The following is a 5,924-nucleotide window of genomic DNA, read 5'->3' on the forward strand; positions in this document are numbered from 1 at the left end:
AAAAAAATAAGAGTTAATCATTTTTCATTAGATATATGTTTGATTTTGCCAGTCTTGACACAGGTGAGTAAATGAACTACATACTGGCTGTCACTCACAGTATTGAGTGGTTGATCTGAAAAATCTTGAAAAACAAGTAAAACAGCATAAGCCTCTGCCTTTTTTGCTTCCTTGGCAGCCCTAACAGCCTTTTTCCAATCTTAGTTGGCATCATCATGAGTCAATTGCTTAATTAAAATATTGTCAGCTGTGCTATCACTAACATTCTGAGAGACTGCTACACTCATTCAATCCACAAATTGTTCAAAGCATTCTGTAGGCCCTTGTATAAGTTTTGTAAAGCTAGAATTATCAGCTCCTTTTGCTGGTAACTTAGACCATACCTGACAGGCTGCAGCTGATATCTGCTGATATGCTTGTAAGGGATAAGTTAATTGAGTTGAAACCTCTAAAACCTGTCCGGTGCCAGAAAGCATTTCAAAACTAATAGAGACATTGTGTTGCTGATTTCTCATACTTTGCCCTGAACAAAAATCATGAAAATACATTTTCCACATCAAATAATCTCCTCCCTCTAATGCAGTTTTAGCCAGCATATACCAATCATAAGGACACAAAACTTCCTGAGAAATAGTTTCTATTAAAGTTTTTACAAATGGTGCTGTTGGCCCATAGGTGGCAGCAGCTTGTTTCAAATCTTTGAGAGTTTTAAAAGAAAATGCTTTATGTCCTTGCATTGGTTTGATTAGTCTGTGGATCTGTGTGCTCTATTACAGGAAAAGCATGTTTCAATTCTAATGGAATATCCTCATCCATTGCCTGCACCTTTTGTGCTATAGCTTGTATATAGGTGATAAAGGAGGCAAGGTGGATGATAACTGGCTTTCCTGAGGGAGGGAAAAGGTGAAAAGGTGGAGAACAAGTGCTAGCAGGCATGGTTGCAGCTGAAGCCATCTGATTTAAAAACGGATTTAAAGAAGGTTTTGCCTGACCTAAAAATGGATTTAAGGAAGGATATAACTTCTCTTCCTTAACTTCTGAGGGTTTAGTTTCTAACTTTTATTTAACTATTTCTTGTAATTTTAACTCTTTTAATTTTGAATCTGTGTCTACATTTTTCTCCTTCCCTACTTCAGGATCTATGCCCACACTTATTCCATTATTTAATTCTAAACACACTGTTAAGATACTCCAAATAGTAAATACATGCTCGGGAAAATCCTCTGGCCCTTGTTCTTTTAAACACTCATTCATTTATTGACTGATGGTCTCCCAAGCTGTTAAATCAGTGGTTCCTTCCTGAGGAAACCAAGGACAACGGTGACCTACACATTGTCAAAAATCCTCTAACTCCTTTTTAGACACTAAAAAACCTCTAGCCTAAACTAATGCTTTAAGAACAGAAATATAATGATCCCTTTCATGAGATACTGTGTTGCCCATGTCAGTCTGGCTTAAAGAAAACTTATTTAATTCACCCACACACTTTTCGGTTACAGAGCTCCACTTTCCTTCAAGTGGAGTGTCCTCTTGAGGCCTGCTGCCGGTTCACTTCAGGTCCCTGTTCGGGTGCCAACTGCCATGTCCAACTGCACAGATCATGAAACGAAGCAAAATGAAAGGATTAATGGCTTTTTAAAAGGGACGGGGGTCAGGCAGACACCCTGCATATTCTGCGAGAGCGACCCCTGATATATCCATCCTGCATTATTTATACATAAGCATACGATTACATCATTATTCTTGGTATTTCATTAAAACAATCAAGTATTCAATCAAATATTCTTCTAAGTAAAATCAAATATTTCCTTATACCAATCAGCTATTAATTAGAAGTTAAAATTTTACTCATTCCCATACCCAAAGGCATTTTCCCCTGTCCAAATTTATAATTAATTAGGTTAATATCTCTTACAAGAATAGCAAATAATAAATAAGATACATCATTCTAAAACATAATATAATTGTTAAGGTACATGATTCTAAAGAATGTTTTCTAAGGTATAATATTCTTAGGGAAAAACATTATTCCAGAGAAGCAGTTTAGCAAACATTTTGCTGGGGCAACGTTCCACCTCAGAAACACAAAGATGGAGCCAAGCAAGTATTCAAATGTAAGAGAGGCCTTGCCTTCAATTAGCTATTGTGAGATCATATGCCTTGCAATCGTGTCCTTTTTTTGGGTGATCTTTGTCTGGGTCTCCAACATGGAGGAAAAAAACGACAGTCTTTTCTTCTCTTATTGCTACAAGTTGGAGCCAAAATGATAGCACCTAATGAAACAACAAAAGCAACGCTGCAATTCGAATGCAGAAATCTTTTTTTTTTTTCTTTCTGTCTTCTTTTTCATTGCCCACCTTTGAAAGACATATGATGCTATTTGCGGGGGGGGGGGGATAATTATATAGGATTTGGATCCAATGCAACTTTGTCTTCAAAGTGACGTATTTGCTGTTTAACAAATTAAAGCAGTCGATAAAGATTGAAAAAAAAAAAAACTTCACTGCCGTTGAGGCAATTCCTATTTGTGGCGATCGTTTTTGGGTTTCCAAGGCCTTAACTCTCCAGTAGTGACTTGCCCAATATTTTTCTGAGGAGTGCCTGGTGGGATTGAACCACCAGCCTTCTGGTTAGCAGTCAAATACCTTAGGCACTACTCCAGCAGAGCTCCATTTCCAATCATGACCGGCCTCTGGATAACAGAAAGAACTGCTGCTGGGTCTTCTTCAATTCTCCTAATTCTTGCTGTGCTTCAGCCCGTTGTCTCAGCCACTGTATCCATCCATCTTCTTTGAACAGAACCAGGGTTTGCTGTGTGGTTTCCAATCAGGATGGCTGTGCATCAGGCTTGTATGCTTTCACCCTACTTATTCCATGTGTGTGCTGAGCCAATCAACTGCAATCTGCACATGTCATCGTCTTGTTTGCTGAAAGGGAAGAAGAGTTGCCAAACCTACTGATGAAGAAGAAAGTCTACAGTCTGCAGGGTGGATTGCACCTCACCCTAAAGAAAACTAAGAATCTCATCACTGGATCAATAAGCAGCGTCATGATCAATGGAGAAATCCATTGAAGCCATCAAGGATTCCTTTGGATTGGATCCACAATCAATAGCCACGGAAGCAGCAGTCAGGAAATGAGATGTTCTTGCACGGGGCAAACCTGCTGCAAAAGACCTCCTGAAAGTGTGGAAAAGCAAAGATGTCCCTTTGACGAATAGGATGAGCCTAGCCCAAGCCATGGTACATTTGTTTAATCACCTCATATGCATGTGAAAGCAGGGCAATAAATAAGGAAACCAAAGGAGAGTTGATGCTTGTGAATTGTGGTGTTGGTGAAGAATACAGAAAATACAATAGACTGCCAAACAACGAGCAAATCTTCCCTGGAGGAAGTGCAGCCCTAATGCTCCTTTGAACTGAGAATGACCAGAGTTGGTCTCACCTCCTTTGGGCATATTTCTGAAGAGGCCATTCCCTGGAAAACGAAATCATGCTTGGGAAGGCAGAGGGTCAGTGAAGAAGGGTAAGACCCTCATCAAGATGGACTGACACAGTAGCTACAATGATGGACTCAAGGACAAGAAGGATAGTGAAGATGGTTCACGACCTGGTAGTGTTTCCTTCTACTGTTGCTATGAGTCGGAGCCAACCTGATGGCACCTAAGAACCCAATAAGAGCAACATCGCAATTCAAATGCATCGATTTTTGTTTTGTTTTGTCTTCCTTGTTCAGTGTCCAGCTTTCACAAACATATGATGCTATTATTTTAAAAAAATGCTTTGAATCAGGCACACTTTAGTCCTCAAAGTGATGTCTTGGCTCTTCAGCCCTGTAAAGTGGTCCATAAAGATTATAGCCTTGGAAACCTCACGTGGAGCTTCTACGGGGCTTTACTGTTGGAGCCCAAGAAAAAGATGCCCAAGAGAACATGATTGCAAGGCACATGTTCTAATTACATTTAAGAGATGGCAAGGCCTCTCTTACGGGTGAATACTTGTTTTAAGAGATGGCAAGGCCTCTCTTACGGGTGAATGCTTGCTTGGCTCCAGCTTTGTGTTCCTGGGGCAGAACGTTGCCCCAGCAGAATATTTGCTAACCTGGTTCCCTGGAATAATGTTTTGCCCTAAGAATAGTACACCTTAGAAACCATTTTTTAGAATCATGTGCCTTAGCAATCATATTATGTTTTAGAATAATGTATCTTAATGATTATTTGCTAGTCCTGTAAGAGATGTTAACCTAATTAATTATCCAATACATTTGGGCATGGGAAAATGACTTTGGGTGTGGGAAGGAGTAAAATTTTAACTTTTAATTAATAGCTGATTGTTATAAGGGAATATTTGATTTTATTGTAGAAGAGTATTTGATTGACTACTTGATTGTTTTAAAGAAATATCAAGAATAATGAGGTAATCGTATGATTATGTATAAATAAAGCAGGACGGATACATTAGGGGTCGCTCTCACAGAATATGCAGAGCGTCCACCTGGCCCCCATTCCTTTTAAAAGAACATTAATCCTTTTATGTCTCTTCATTTTGTGACCTGTGTGTGCAGTTTTGTCAGACACGGCACTTTATAGGCTGACTGTGGACAGGATCAACTCAGGGCAGTGTTTTGGGTTTTTTTGTGTGTGTGTGTGTGAAAGTTGGGTGGAAACAAATACAATTATATCCTCACTTATTAAGCTTTTCAAGGAGATCTGGTGGCAGTGGCAAAGGGATTTGACTACTAAACAGAAGGTTGGTGATTCAAACACATCAGCTGCTCTGAGGAAGGAAAATGGACAATGTAGGTCCATAAAGATTTCCCACCTTGGAAACTCAATGGGGGTCGCTCTGAGTCAGAATGCAGTCCATGGCAGTGGGTTAGATTTGGTATATGATTTTTAAATACAGATGTGAGAGGCATCAAGGACTAAGCAGGAAACTGGAGGAATGTAGGCATGCATTAGAAAATTTTGAGTAAATATTTCTTAATTTCAGTGTATGGGAAGACTTTTTAAAAATAAAGTTTTTAAAGAAACTACATCATGTAACACCAGTACTGTGGCTCTGGGACACATTCTAGGCCTGGAATAAAACTCACTCCTAAGGGCTGGCTCTCAGCCCAATAGTTTACAAGATGTACACGAAGACCACTCAACCCAGGGTGACGGACCCATATACTCTATGGAAATGCATCCCTTGGAGCAACTGACCACAGGGCACCAGAGGGGCAACATTTGCAGGGAGGAAATGCAGGACACACAGGAGTGCATAACTGTGAGGGACCCAGGGGGAGGGTTACTGGGCAGAGAGGGGAGGAGACTGGTTTAGGGTTAGGGTTAGTAAATGGGGAATGAAACTAAATGTATACATAATGTTGAATGTAAAAAAAAAAATGCTGCTCTGTAAACTTGCACCTACAACAACAAAAAAAAATACGCAACTATATATCTTAAATGGGAAACTTTAGCAAATTAATTATTTAGATGTTAGGTAACAGTGGTTTATTAGATTAATTGGATTATGCAAATGTGGCTGGATTAAGTTGACTAGGATTCTGTTGGATTGATTGTGTTAGATTGGATGGACTCCCATGCAAGAGTTCTGTTTGAAGGTGAGTTTTGATTAAATGTCTTGCCTCCACCTAAGATGACTGGATTGAATTGGTTGGTTTAAAGAGAGCACCTACAATCATATCACCTAGAAACCATATAAAAGCCTGGGAACAAACCTCCCTGAGACTGACTTTATCTCACACATCCTGGAAGCTGCAGCACTGAGTGTTTCCAGTGTCCGTCTACCCAATAACCTATTGACTGGCGTAAGACAGCTGAATTTGAGGTTAGTATCTTTGTGTGTTTGTCTGCTTGCTTTTAAAATCTTAGTCCTTTTAACCAAGCATAATTCAAAATGCACCAACAGCAGAAGAAA

This window comes from Orycteropus afer, unplaced genomic scaffold (assembly GCF_000298275.1).
Source record: "Orycteropus afer afer isolate SDZICR_OR568_19922 unplaced genomic scaffold, OryAfe1.0 scaffold00384, whole genome shotgun sequence".
Classification (NCBI taxonomy): domain Eukaryota; kingdom Metazoa; phylum Chordata; class Mammalia; order Tubulidentata; family Orycteropodidae; genus Orycteropus; species Orycteropus afer.